Source organism: Staurois parvus, unplaced genomic scaffold, assembly GCF_062004578.1.
Source record: "Staurois parvus isolate SC_StPar_1 unplaced genomic scaffold, SC_StPar_1.0 ptg000530l, whole genome shotgun sequence".
Classification (NCBI taxonomy): domain Eukaryota; kingdom Metazoa; phylum Chordata; class Amphibia; order Anura; family Ranidae; genus Staurois; species Staurois parvus.
This window is the reverse complement of record NW_028318326.1, coordinates 1,456,095-1,472,114: the sequence shown is the minus strand read 5'-3', so window position 1 is coordinate 1,472,114 and position 16,020 is coordinate 1,456,095.

Here is a 16,020-nt window from a genome sequence, read left to right as displayed (position 1 = left end):
GCTCCGCTATTTCTGACAGTTCTCTGACAGTTCCTTCACATTTACAGCGGTTGAAACATTGTATCTATTTATTTCCGAATAAAAACATCTGTATCCTAAATGGAAACAAATAGATACAATGTTTCAACCGCTGTAAATGAACTGTCAGAACTGTCAGAAATAGCGGAGCTCTCTGCAGTGACACTTTTGCCGGCTGATCGGGAAAAATTTGATTCGTGCACCCGAAGTTGGCTAAAATTCGGATTCGATGCGAATCAAATTTTTCCCGATATTCGAAACGAATTCCACTTCGCCTGGTTCGATTCGCTCATCTCTACTAATGACCCATATGGGTAGTGCATCTACTGTGCAGACAGGCATGCTGTTGTTAACCTGCAACACCATGCGGATGCAAAACTCAGATCCCTGTACACAGAAGCAGAGCTATTCAATTATTTTTATTTGTAATATCAGAGTAGGTCTGCTTGGGTTGCACTAACAGAAATGAAAGCTGCAGGGATTTCATTGCTACCCAGATGGCTGTTTACAGGTCCTTAGAGCAAATCTGTGCTTTACCTATGCAGGTAAAGTAATGGGTTTGTGTGTCACTAGAGAGATTTTTATTTTTTAAAAAGTCCCCTAAGCAAAAAAAATATATAATACCTACCTGCTCTTTTGTACAGTTAAAGTGTCAACAAACCCAGAGTATGAAGTTCTCATTAAATGCTATATAATAGAATGTGCATACTTACAAATCCACTAAAACATTAGTTTTGTGTTGAGTGAAATATACCTGGCTGATCATGCCTTCAGTTGCCCCTCCCATCTTCTCTGCATCCTCACTGAAGGCTGAGATTGTGTAGACCAGCTGGTGTCCTCTACTGAGCATGCTCTGATTTCAGTTCTCTTTTAAGCTCTTCATTTCCTCTTTTTTCTTATCTGTGCAGCCCACATGACTATAGAGTCATACATGTGGGCATATACACAGTGGTAAATGACCTTCCCCTCCCTTTCTACTCCTTCATGTCTTCCTATTGCTAAACACTATGGGGGCAGGATATAGTATACTGATTGATTATATTCACTAAGAAACTCACAAAAAATCTTAGTTTTAATATAAATGAATATTAAATATTTCAAATGTAAATGAAAATGCCTGTAAAAAAAGAGTCTTGGATGCAAATGCCTTCTGAACAAAATGAAAGATAGTGTCAGTCATCTTTGACTCCACCTACACCATATTAATGTACAAAAAATACACATTCAATGTTCAATAAACATTTATAGGAAGCTATTAAACAGTTTTTTGTAATATTTATCATTTCATTTGAATTACTCTTGCAAAATAGTTTTTTTTTGTCATGTGACTGGCACATTACCAAGGAGGGCTGTGCAGACAGACTCATACTGTAGTAATAGAAGCCTCTCCCAAGGATCATTCCCTGCAGATGTCAAAGAACAAGGAATGATCATGTGATCACACAATAGCACTACAGGAATAAGGTACTTAGAGGATTAAAAAAAATAACAAAATATAATGACATGATATATATGACTTATGTGAATGAATTAAGGCAACACTTCTCTGTTGAGCATCACTTTAGGGCTTGCTTAAGACTCTTTTGCACCCAGCTTGTCTGGGACAGCCAAATGCCTGGTCCCTCTCTGATTTCTGTTGTTCTTTCTGCTTAACCCTATATCATTATAGGGCACAGTAGTGATATTCAGATTCAGAATACTTTATTAATCCCAAAAGGACACATAAGTATCAACAGAAGAAACTACAGCATGCAGAGCGTAACCACATATCCATCACACCTGAAAGCCCATCTAATGAAGACCTTTAGTGGACCAAAGAAAACTCACTACTATAATGAACAATACAGTACAGAAACTACTTGTGGTTATTCTTACAGACAGCACCCCTCACAGTGAAGTCATGGCTAGGACTGCTAACAAAAGTGAACATCTGGAGGGTTTTCATGGATTGTGACATGGTGGGATGGCAAGCAGCTGTGGAAGTCTCAAGGTTGGTAAAAGGCATACAGCTGGAGACACAGGACAACCCACTTGAAGCTCTGTACTTTGGTAGCAATTGGAGAAGTGTTCTCTGCAGTTTCAGGGTCTTTCATGGAGCTGCATGCTTTTTGGCTCCCGCGCAGCTGCCCTCATATCACGTACAGTTGTGTTCAAAATAATAGCAGTCAGATATCACTAACCTGATCAATCACTGTTTTTGGCAGAAATGATATTTCTACATGACAAATAATTTACTAGCAGGTGTAGTAGAGTAATAGAAATCCAACAGACCAAACAGTCATGACATGTATGCTGCTGATTCTGTGTATTTGAATTACTAATTGAAAGGGGCATGTTCAAAATAATAGCAGTGTGGAGTTCTATTAGTGAGGGCATTCATTCTTTGAAAAACAGGTTGCAATTATTGCCCTTATTTAAGGAAGGAAGGCAGCAAATGTTGTACATGCCGGTTACAGTGCATTTCTCTCTGAAATTTTGAGGAAAATGGGTCGTTCCAGACATTGTTCAGAAGAACAGCGTACCTTGATTAAAAAGTTGATTGGAGAGGGGAAAACATATAAAGAAGTGCAGAAAATTATAGGCTTCTCAGCTAAAATGATCGCAAATGCTTTAAAATGGCAACAAAAACCTGAAAGACATGGAAGAAACCGAAAAACTACCATTCGAATGGATAGAAGAATAGCCAAAATGGCAAGGACTCAGCCAACAATCAGCTCCAGGAAGATCAAAGAAGATCTAAAGTTACCTGTGAGTACTGTTACAATTAGAAGACGCCTATGTGAAGCCAAGCTATCTGCAAGAAGCCCCCGCAAAGTCCCACTGTTGAAAAAAAGACATGTGCTGAAGAGGTTACAATTTGCCAAAGAGCACATTGACTGGCCTAAAGAGAAATGGTGCAACATTTTGTGGACTAATGAAAGTAAGATTGTTCTTTTTGGGTCTAGTGGTCAGAGACAGTTTGTCAGACGACCCCCAAACATTGAATTCAAGGCACAGTACACTGTGAAGACAGTGAAGCATGGTGGTGCAAGCATCATGATATGGGGATGTTTCTCATACTACGGTGTTGGGACTATTTATCGCATACCAGGGATCATGGATCAGTTTGAATACATCAGAATACTTGAAGAGGTCATGCTGCCTTATGCTGAAGAGGAAATGCCCTTGAATTGGGTGTTCCAACAAGACAACGACCCCAAACACACCAGTAAACGTGCAACATCTTGGTTCCAGACCAACAAGATTGACATTATGGAGTGGCCAGCCCAATCCCCGGATCTTAATCCAATAGAAAACTTGTGGGGTGACATCAAAAATGCAGTTTCTGAGGCAAAACCAAGAAATAGAGAAGAACTGTGGAATGTAGTCCAATCATCGTGGGCTGGAATACCTGTTCACAGGTGCCAGAAGTTGGTTGACTCCATGCAACACAGATGTACAGCAGTTCTCAGAAACAGTGCTTATACAACTAAATATTAATAAAGTGATTCAAAGGAAAGCAAAATCTTCAAACATTTTTCAGTTTATATAGTGAATGTTTGAGTTTGTAAAGAAGAATACAAACACTGCTATTTTTTTGAACAGTCTAATATTCACTTTTCTTCAATTGTTTTTAGAGGAACAACACAAATTTGATCTATTTTTCTTCATGTTTTGATTTGGAATAGAATGTGTAGTGTTCCCAATGCATTTGTGTGTATGGAAATAAAAGCTATTAGAAGGATTTTCAGCTTTATTCACTTTTTTCAACACACTGCTATTATTTTGAACACAGCTGTACCTGGTGGAGGAGCCTGAAGAGATGAGGAAAGCCTCTCTGACACCTGCACAGATTGAGAATGGGACTGCCAGCATGGGGATGTATGGAACATAGGTATATGCGGTCTTTGCGCAGGCATATGCTGAAGTACCCGCATGTGAATGAGGCCCTATTTTTGGCAAGGAAAGGTTCAGGTTTATTTAGAATCTTGTTTCATGCTTGTATAAATGTCTGTATGAAAATGACTGCAGATTCCTTCTTCTTCTCCGATTTTCTCTCTCTCTCACTTTTTTGTATGTCTGTGCAGCCATGATTAAAGGCTGGAACAATATGTTACTCTACAATCTTGTGCTTGAAAGTGATTTAAAGTGGAACTTCACCCAAAAGTGAAAGTCCAACATATTCTCCTCTCCATTCCCACCATTATTGACATGTTTTTTTCTTTTTTTTTCTGGAAGCGAGTACCTTTTTTTAAAGGTACCCACTCTAACTTCTGAAATTCTTGCCTAGGCCTCCCCCAACCTGCAACCTCCTGGGACACATCACATGTCCTAGGAGGCTGCGGGACCAGTCTGGAAGTGTGTGATCTCACGCATGTGTTGTGGGGAGCCAGCTGTGAAACAGCAGGATGTAAGAGCTGGCTTCTCACACTCTAGATGATGGAAAATGGGAATGTGAAGAGCAGTAAAGAACCAGCCCAGGTGAAGATAGCACTGGATCCCTGGGCAGGTGAGTGTCTGTTTATTAAAAGTCAGCAGCTACAGTATTTGTAGGTTCAGAAAATACAAAAAGGAAAAAGGAACTAAACCGTCTCAACACTGATGGCTGAAAATGTCCCAACAGGTCCTGCTGCTATAAGACCCTACTTGAGGATAGGAGCAAACAATAAAAAACACAGCACAAGCACTTTGTTGGAAATATAAAAAATATTGGCAATGTCTGTACAGAAAAAAAACCATATAGCCTCAATTGTCCATTATGGGATCGATCCAGAGCCACACACAACCCACTGACAGTAGTACTATGATGGTGGAAGTACTGTAATAAAAGGCATTGTCCAATCTTGCTCTACAGTCCAAATAAGTACTTTACTCAATAAAAATTTAAAATAAGTCCACAAAAAGGATTATAACAATTCACACTATAATCACTATTAACCACTTCCTGCCTGGCCCATGTACATAAAAGGCCAGATGGCAGCTGTGCAGGAGCGGGTGACCGATTATAAATGTTCTCCTGCATTCCCTGCCTGTGGGTGCTCCCTGGGAGCGGTGAGAACAACGATCGCTGTACGGGACCTCTGTGTTAGGTCCCGATCATGTGATCACTGATTGGCCAATCAGTGATCACATGAATAGTAGTAAGAAAGATGTCACTTGCTGACATCATTGCTTACTACTAGTGAAATCTGTGAATGATCACAGAGGTCACATGGTACAAGGTTATTCACAACAGCCTTGTACCATGTGACAAGCTGTGACCAATCACAGCTCTCACAGTATTTCTCAATGGCTGCAAGAATGCAGCCAGAGAGAAGGAGAAATTATTGTTTTTACAGCCTTTATGGGTATAAAAGCAATCTGTGTAAAAAATAGAAAAAAATAATCTTTATCGCCCCCACAAGTAGTACAGTGTCACTATGGTGACACTGTACTGCTAGGGTGACAGATAGATAGCTGAACACATTTTGGCCAAGATTTATGAAGATGCATTATTTATTTGCAAAATTGTATAAGAAAAAGACTTTTTTTTTCAAAATGTTTGGACTTTTTCATTTATATAGCAAAAAAAATAAAAATCCCAGTGGTTAATAAATACCACCAAAATAAAGTTTTATCTGTCTCAAAAAAAGGCTAAAAAATTCATATGGGTACAGTGTTGCATGACCGCGCAATTGTCATTCAAAGTGTGATAGCACTGAAAGCTGAAAATTGGCCTAGACGGGAAGGAGGTGAATGTGTCTGGACTTGAAGTGGTTAAGGTGGTAACTGAAATATGCAATAAGGAACCAGCATAACCCGTACTCCATGGAAATGAACTGCGAGGGCACAGATGTATCATACTGCTGATGGGTATAAAACATCCACAACTACATAGAAGGATGCATGTTAGTGTCTGCAAGCTGACAAGGACACCAAGGCTGGAAGTATGTCGCCACTAGGCAGGAAGTCTTCAGGCAGCCATGTTTTGAGAGTCCTCAGAGCCAGTGATAACATCAGAAATAATGGCAACCTCTGTAGAGAAACCATATAGCCTCAATTGTCCATTAAGGGATCAATCTAGAGCCAAACATGAGCCAGTGGGAGTTATGCTATGATGGTGGCAGCACTATAATATAAGTCAAAGTCCAGTCCAAATAGGTGTTTTATTCAATAAAAAATAAAAATGAGTCTACAAAAATTATACTATAATCACTAATAAGCTGCCTATTGTGCTATCTGCAATGTGCAATGAGGAACCGACATGATCTGTACTCCATGGGAATGAACAGGCAGGGCACAGATTTATCATACAGCTGAATAAAAACATCCACAACTGCAGAGAAGGAAGGATGTGAGCAGATGCAAGCTGACAAGGACACCCAGGCTGGAAGTACGCCACCGCTAGACAGGAATTCTTCAGCTGGCCATGTTTTTGGAGTCCTCAGCACCAGCAAGCACCAATAAACATACACAGTCTCCAAGATTGGCAGGATACCACGCGACATCCTTATCAACCGATGACGTAATTGGTTGTTAGGATGCCAATGGTTTGAAGGTTGTAGTGTTACACAATAAAAACCTATGGCTTTGTGTAATTAGGCTCCATGCACACGGGCGTTTTAATAACGCTTGTAACATTAGCTGTGTAAAGTCAAGTTAAAAACTTAAGTTTTTCTGTGGTTTTTAGCATTGTCATATTAGAGTTTAACGACGTTTTGACGCTTTTTTTGCATTTGCGTTTTTTAGAGTTTTATCTGACCAAAAAAAAAATTTTTTGGTGATCAAAAAAAGTCCAAAAACGCTGGATTGCAGCGATTTACCGTGTTTTGCAGGGTAAAAACAGCAGGTGTAAAAACATCCAGTGTGCACGAGGACTTAAAAGGCAAGCTTGATCCGCCCACTGCTTGCATACAGTGTTTAGGCATTTTGCCAAGGCACCCCTAAAGAAACATGAAGAAAAAGGCAAGTTTATACTACCGTGGAATCCCATAGTCCTTACTATATTTTGTGACACACATCTGATAACTGGATGTTAATGTTCTACTTGAAAAACCAACAAACAGATTTAAATATAACTGCATAGGGAACTAGACATATGTGTGTGCCTAAAGTACATGTAACAGTCTTGCCACCTCTCTGCATCCAGTTGTTTTATATAATACATGCCTCTACTGGGTGGCTGTGACACTTGTAAATGATATTTTTAGAAAGAGCTTGTTCTAGTGTGTCTTTACACTGATTCTACACAGTGAGCAAGATATCCTGGTTTAAATTAAAAGAGAGCTATGGCCACAGCATACACAATTATTTATAAAATCAGCATTGTAATAAAAATACAAACAAAATTTACTTTTGACAATCCAATATAAGCTTACTTGAAAAATCGCTCATGTTGTGAGTGTTACCTGTCTGCTGGCCATCTCTTTCCACAACTTCCACGATTCCCTGCATGGTTTGCAGTTTCTCCTCTGCTGTTTACTTTCTATTTCTAAGGACTACATATCCCATGGTACCTTGCTGCCTACAAGCAAGAATTCTTGTACTGACTCCGCCTCCTGAAATTCCTCCTCTTAGCACCTCTATAGTTCAAAAGGCAAGCTCTGTGAAATGTGTGACACAGCAGTGCCTACTGACAGGGCATAGTGAATACATGTCACAGAATTCAAAGAAGTAAATGTGTGGGGATCTTCACAAAGTAAGTTTACACAGAGTAAACTTGTTCAGAGTAAAGTATAGGTTAGAAATACAATTTGGAAATTAACATATGAATTTACATTTGGACCAGAGATATGATTTAAAGAATCTGTCATGTCAGAAGGTGGAAGGTACTGTTTATAAGCTCTCCAACTAAAATTGCCTGGCTGTCATGCTGGTCCTCTTGTGTTAATACTTTGAATTATTGACCAGAAAAAAATGCTCATCAGAATGCCTCTCTAATGCCTTGTTCACATTGTTTCAGCTTGCATTAGAGCAATGTGTACAGAAAAATTTAGCAAAGCTTACACCCAGCTTTGAGCTGCTTTGTTGAAGCCGCTAAGAGCTCATTTACACTTGCTACTACTTTAACAATAAAGCACCTTCAACATGCTTTTTGAATTGTTTTTGATGCTTCGGTGATGCTTCGCCAATGCTTCGGTGATGCTTTTTTGAAACTTTAATGAAGGTTGGCAAATGCCCGATGTGTGTTAATTTTCTGTTTGTTTTAAAGGGGCCCAGTAGAACTCTGGCTTAGTATTACCCCCACTCAGCAGATCCCCAGCTCATTTGTACCCTCGTTCATCAGATCCCCGGCTCAGTAGTACTTCCAGCTCTGCTGATGCTCCACTCAGTAGTAACCCCCAGCTCTGCTGATTTCTCACTCAATAGTTAGCCCCAGCTCTGCTGATCCTCTGGTTTGATGATCCTCTTCTCTCTCTCTTGTCCCTGCTCACCTCCCGCCAAATTACTCTCATGCTGCACACCAAGTGTGACCTTGCTAGTTTCTCCTGCTCTGCTCTGCCAGCTCTGCTGATCCTCTGATGCTTACTGTTCACCATTGCATTACCATGTATCAAACCACATGTGCCGTCTGCTAGTTGCTCCGCTCTAATCTAATGAGGAGAGACTAAACTGAGAGAGATGCTACTCTCATGCACATCACTGGATCGAGATCAGGCTCAAGTAAGTATAAGGGGGGCTGGGAAGGGGGGGCAGTACACTGAAAGTTTTTTCACCTTAACACAGAGAGAGCATTAAGGCAAAAAAATCTTTCAGGCTTTAGAACCACTTTTTTTTAAAACAGCACAGTCATCACCCCCAAAAAAGATAACATAAGCTCCCTGAAGTGCTGAATGCTGACGATGCTCATGGAGATTGCAGCTCTTGAGTGAAGATAGGAGATACAGGGTGAATATAATACCTCTTCATTTGCATCTACCTTGAGTTTAGATTTTTTTGGGGGTTGACAACAGTACCCTATAAGGTCTGCTCTCCATGTTAAAACCCCAAAAAACACATTTAAAACCAACTAAATTGGTCCTGCCATTTGCCTATTAGTTGGCATTGGCTTTAACTTTGATGGCCATCTCTTGGCAAGCTGACTGAAGATCATTTTACTTGAAAATTTGCACAGATATGTCAGTTTGTCCTCACCTCTTCCTGTCTATCAGTGTCTGTAGGGGTCAGTGTATAATACTGTATAAAATGAATGTAGTTCATTGTTGAAGATGTCATTCAACTGAATGTTCCATGAACTTCATCTTAATCATGAAACCTCTTTATGAATACTAATAGTCTCATAATTTACAGTAGGAGATATGTTATCCTCTATGTAAAATACTTGTTGCTATGTATTTCCATTTATGCATGTATTTATATGCATCATGTTGCACAGAGCAATGGGCAGCTGCTTAATGCCAAATGCTTGGAATGCCTTTATGTGATATGGAGTGTGACATTTAATGATCCTTTATCCCATGAAAATAGAAGTCTATGCACAGCAGACATAAGATTTTCTAAACTCCACTTTGGTAAATTGTTAATTTCAGTGTGTGTGGGTGTATGCATGATTGTACAGTGTATATAATACATATCTATTGTAGCCATTGTTTGTGGGGTTATGACAAATGGCCCTCCGCAAGATATTACACTAAACCTGTAGGTGAATAAGAGAACCAGAACCTTTGCTAAGTTAAAGTGTGGGTATGATAATAAAGTTGGCAGTTCCTCCACCCAGTACAGAGTCTCTGTGAGCAGAGGGAGTTCCCTTTGTGGGAAATTAACTAGTAATCAAATAATTGGGAGCTAAGGAACTACTAACCAGCATATAACATTAACCATAAGTATATAGATGCACACCAGTATGGAAATAATACAAGCTTTATACAGTAAGAATAATTAACAACAGTACATACAGTATAGTACATCCAATATACAAACAGGTATTATCAGCAAATGGCCCAGCAAGAGTCCTGGTGTATTGTGCATATATACTCCCATTACTTTCTATATTTCTTACAATGGCCACCAGGAAACATTAAAGGATAAGTTCACCTTTTATAACTTTACATGTTACACCCATATTCAGAGATCAGTGCCACTGGTACCAGCAGCTCACATGCAAGCCAGAGATCACTGTACCTGCCTGCTTTTACCTGTGTTCATGTGTATTTTACACTTCCTATCTGCATATGATCACCTAGGGCCCCTTGGTGTTGGGTGTTAAGTGGCTGGGCACTGGAGTTGTCATTTGTATTTCTTTCCTTATTTATACCCGGTGTTTTGAGGATCATAAGAGGTCTGACCTGCAAGATTTCTTTTTCTGTCACTCCTTTACTTTAGACAGAAACCCCTGAAAGTCCAGAGGGACCATTCCTAAAAAAAATGTGCTTCCTGTGGATCCAACTTAGGAAATTCTTAGGTCTTCAGCTCTTGTTAATCATCCTGACAAGCTTTAAGGCTATAAATATTGTAGCATCTAAACTGTGTCCTTGAACATGCCATTCTCTGGAAAGCTTTCATATAGCCCAGAGTTGACTACCCTTGATTGTACAGCAGATAAGAAAATTACCTGTTCAGAAGAAACCCTTTAACCAAGGCCCAAAAACCCAGTCTTGAGACAACAAGAATGTCAAGCCTCAAAAGCACTGGACAGGCTAGAAAGGTAAAGAGGGGGACCTTTTTAAATCAGTTGACCAATACTCCACGTTGCAATGGTTCACTGTCTCTTGAGGGAGGAAGATTAGGAAGTTTCCTTCCATAGTGGAATCAAACAACCTCCAATACTTTCATTCTGGGGCTAGTGGAACCGGGTTACAAGTTCAAATTGGACAGACCCCCATCTCGAGATGTCTTGTGTCCAGTCAACTGGGGGAGGCAGAGCAGGCCAGAGTTCATACTCTTCTTTAGAGAGAGCTTGTAGGTCAGAAAGATTTATTACTGTACCCCTAAATGAATAAGGCCATGATTTTTACTCCCACATTTTTGTCTTTAAAGAGCCTTTTTGGGAAGTTCATTTAAACCTTTAACCTCAAAACCCTGAACAAGGCCATAAGGTATAAGAAGCTTTGGATAGGCTGAATACTTTTTAAAATATACATTCTGCAGTCCAGCTACTTTGTGGCCACCTTGGATTCAAGGAATGCCTTATGCGGCAGGGTGAGGCCATGCCACTGTGTAATAAGGCAGTCTAGGTCAGGATTTGGAGAGAACAGGCACACTGATGACACAGATTTGCTTGATTTTTAGTAGAGACGGGATCAGAGTTGAGGGCCCACCCTCCCGAAGGGGTCAATCTGTGTTGGGAATAGAGAGAGGTGCATGTCTGTACCGTGCTGTCAGGGCAGGACAGATAGACGTCTGAGTCTGTGAGAGAGAAGAACGTAGCAGCAGGGAACTGCAGGATAAGAGACCAGCTGCAAGAGGTACAGCGGTTGGTGCATGAGCACTGGGATGTGTTTGATGGTTAGGAGGACCAAAGGTACTAAGCTTGAGTAGTAAAGCTGAAAAAAGAGCCAAGAGGATGAATACTCTGTTTTGTTCGTTTGCTGGTAGAAACCCCTATATGGGCAACTGATGGATCAAATCTTGGCTGGTTCAGCAGTAGTTCAGAATAGTTCCATCTATGGGCAGGCTAATTGTACTCAAGTCAATCCATCAATTTATTTGGGTACAACCAGCATGTTGGATTTCTTAGCATGCAATTGTTGCCATAGGCTATAGCTGCCAGCAATAATCATTGTGTTCTCCCAGAAGGAACAGCTTCTTGCCTCCCATCGGCAGGACACAATAGCTCTGTGGGAGGGATCCCCCCATCAACACTGACCATGTTTGCAGGTAAGAAAATTGCATAATCTATGGCTTGCCTTAGTATGATGTCTGCTACCATCCCAGCCCTCTGGTGGGCATGTACAACCCTTACAGTCCCTCCATTTATGTAAGTTGAAACACTCCTTGGAATTACGGGTCATCCAATTAAGACTGCCTGCAAAGAATAAACATAGTCTTTGGTAATGAAGAAGTCACTGTCAACTGACCAAGGGGTCCTTTACAATATCAATAAAGAATAAGCACAGATGCTGGTTCCTGGAGCTAGGGTGCTTATCTAGACCAAAGCAGGGCAGGGCCACAGGTCCTGGAAGGAATCCAAGACTTACTCCAACTGGAGAAAAGAGTGCAGATCACAGGGCCTTGGGTTTCATTCAGAAAGAACTCAGAGATCATCACCTACAAATCCTATCAAACAATGCCACTATGGTTCCATATATCAAAATCCTGATTTACAGTCAGTGGCATAGAAATTGCTTCTTTGAGAGGAAGAAAGGCTTGCTCTTTTTTCAGCAGTTCATTTGAGAATATCTCAATTTTGCAGCAGATTTTCTGAGGATCCAAATGAACTCCCACCTAAGAGGTATTTACAGCAATCATGAAAGCTTGGGGACAGTCAGAGATGAATTTATTTACTTTCCAGAACAATGCAAAGATAGAAATGTTAATTTCTAATCCTGACTGCTCCTTTTTTGGCCAAAGAGGCCTTGTTTTTTTTTGGCTTTTTCCATAGCCAGCATACACAATGGCATCTTGGCTTCTTTCTGGATGTTGCTGGGGCAAATATGGAGATTATCCTTAGTATGCTTAAAGTTCAGATTGAAGCATTTAGCATCTTCCAATGAAAATCCCTCTTTTCAGTTCCCTTCACTGCAAGATTTTTTAAGGGCCTTGTCAGATCTTTATTTAAAGCAGAACTACACTGTATCTGAGCACCACATACCAGCGCTGTTTAACTCATTTTTAAAATTCAAAGCAAACTCACCCATCCATTCATGTCTCTATGCTTTATTTTGTTGAGAAATCACTTTGAAAAACACCCTGCAGCATTTCTGGCTTTGGTCAACTTTGTTAAGGGCAGATGATGCATGTATCCTTTACTTCCAGGAATCCATCTGCCATTAGTTCAGGCATGCAGGCAGGAGAGGGTGGTTTACTGAGAAAACCCCTCCTCCCCTCCTGAAGACTCTTAGGATGTATAACATCATTTGCATAGGTGTGGAAACTAGGAAGTAACAGAAGAAATGTAAAAAACTGTTTAAAATAAGTAAATATGAAATACTTTCCTATCTATTTACTAATGCTAGCAGCATTAGGATTAAAAATAGTCAATGTTGATTGAACGCGTGAAGTTCCACTTGAACACAGTAAAATCCTGCCCCAAGTATGACCTGTCTCTTGTACATCAGAGAATAAAGAACCATTTGAGCCTATTTCAGGCACTAATCTCAGAACTTTTTTTTGGTTGCAGCCACTACAGTTTGCATAATTAGTGACAGTCAAGCAATTTAAATTCTGGAGGCTTTTCTTTCCATTTTTGGTGGAACCTGCTTTTCTTCTGAAAGTGGCTTCCAGATTCCATAGATCGCAGGATATTGTTTTGCTTACTTTTTGTAGCAATCCTTGCAATAGTATGGAGAAAGTATGTCACTTACTGTAAATTAGACATTGTATTTAGCCTACTAATTCCTTCAGGAAATCAAAGTCCCTTTTTGTACTTTTTGCTAGAAAAGACAATGCCAAGCAAATGTCTCCATCATGCAAAAATATGCAAGTAGCTCCTTCTGCCCTGGTTAACAAACACTCCACAAGGGCTTTGGTTGCCTCCTGGGCAGAAAAATCTGGTGCTATCCATAAGCAGATATGTAAAGGCTCCACGTGCTCAAGCTTTTCCAACTTTATTTAACTTTATCTCTGGGATCTCTTTTGTTGCCAAGGTGAGGTTTTTAGGAGAAAAGTCTTGCAGATAGGGGTCCCACACTAATCTGGTAAATTCTCACCGATCATCTCATATGCTGTCCTGGAAGACAACTTGGAAAAACTGTAATGGTCTTCCAAGACAACAGGGCTCCCACCCTGTTTCATTGTGTTGTGTTTTATTGTAGATTTCCACATCTTTTGGTTCTTTGCTGTTACTGACAAGGACAATGGAAGAGACACATTTTAACTTCTGACCTAACATATTTCCTGTCCTGATGGAAGGAGTCTCTTTTTCTTATATGATGACCTGGAAGACTACTGAAAGTAAAGTTTCTGGTAAATCTAACTCTGCTTTTTTTACACTCTAACCTGAAAGAAATTATGTAATTAGAGAAACATTGCTGTTCTAGCCTGCTGAAAGTGCTATTTATTACCCACTGTCATGATGATCCAGTGACTTCAATACTTCAAATCATGTATCTGGCCTTCATATGTTTTCTCTGGGGTGCCTTGAGGATTCTTCAGGGGTGCCTTGGCAAAACGTCTAAACAATTTCCCAAAATTTGTATACAAACCAGCAGGTGGAACAAGCCTGCCTTTTAGTTACGCAAAGCCACAGGTTTTCATTGTTCAACATTACGACCTTCTAGCCGCTGGCATCCTGACAACAATAACATAATCAGTTGATAAGAAGGATGTCAGCTGTGTGCACAGCATCCTAGTTTGACCCTCCCCTGCCCCTTTACATCAGTGCTGGGGTCACATTAGCTTGGTGCTGGAGAAAAACTGAGGGAGAAGAGAAACATTAGAATACTAGTCAGAATCAATGTGCAAAAGTGTATTTGCTTTGGAAGAACAAATCACCTCTAATGTTGGGTGTCCTACATGTGTGGATGTTGATGCGTTATATAAAACTATGAGAATAGTTTTTCACATTTTCAATGGGGTGCCTTAAAACTGTCCATAATTTTAAAGGGTGCCTTGACTGAAAAAAGGTTGGGAAACACTGAGCTAGAGAATACCTTCACCAGTGCAGAGGCCCACGCTAATCTACTCTTTTTTTGTGTAGATGAAGCTGTGTAAAGAGACAGACATGGCTGAACTTAGGTTTGTCTAGTGTTTACTGTGCATCATAAATCTTTGTTTCCAGTGTTGATAGCTGTGGCATCTGCTATGGCTTAAGATTGCTGAGTTCAAGAAACTGAATGTCCTTCATGTCATTTACCCTTTACAAGTATCTGATCATAAAATAACTGAATTATAACTGTGGTAGAATACATAGGGGTTAATTTACTAAAGGAGTAGGGACAGGGATGGACTGACAACTCATGGTGCCCCCGGGCAATAGGGGATCATGGGGCCCCTGTGTCCTTGCCTAAGCTCAAAAAAGCCTATGAAAAAGGTACCAGGGGCATCTCATGGGGCCCCCTACTGACCCGGGGCCCTCGGGCAGTGATCGAGTTTCCAAATGGTCAGTCCGCCCCTGAGTAGGGAGTAGATGAATAAATGGATGCAGATAAAGTGCAGTCTGTGATACCTTGAACTCTCATGGTTGAATTTTGGGGCAGGCAACAATCACCGGATCACTGCCAATCCAGAAGGGGAAATAAGAGAAGCATTTTGTATCTCTCAGTGCCAGTCATATGGGGTGTTCACTGCCTGACTTTACAAAAATATTCAATAGCAAAGTTAGGGAATTATGAATGCATCCCATTTCTCAACTATTCTAGTAAGCAGAGTGTCTGAGGCCACAGAAATGGGTACCAGCATCTCCCAAACCAGATCTAGCATAAATTAAAATTTGATAGCTGCAAGAAAGTTTTGACATACTTGCACATTATGGCAAGCTTACCTTGAAGTTTAGCATAAGTAACAGCTCCACACCCTCCCTTGCCTTTTCATTGCTGCCCCTGCCATCTTCCTAGACACTTCTGGAGCAGCATCTTCTGCATCCTGTAACTGGCATTACATTATCCAGGCGCCTGATTCCTTTATCTAGGTATATGCACAAAAAACTGTTACACAAAGGGGTTGATTTACTATAGGCAAACAGGCTTTTCACCGCAAGTGCACTGAAAGTGCAGTTTCTCTAGATCTGAGGGGAACATGCAATGAAAATAAAAAACAGCATTTTTTGCTTGCCCTTGATTGGATGAAAGAAATCATCAGAGTGTCCACTGGACACAGCGCAATGCCGCTCAGCAAACGGGCTCTCTTATTGGCCCTTCTGATCACATGATGGCTGTGTCCAATCACAGCCGTCATGTGATGTCAACACAGCCGCCATTCAGTTGAACGGCTCTGCCTCTCCTCACA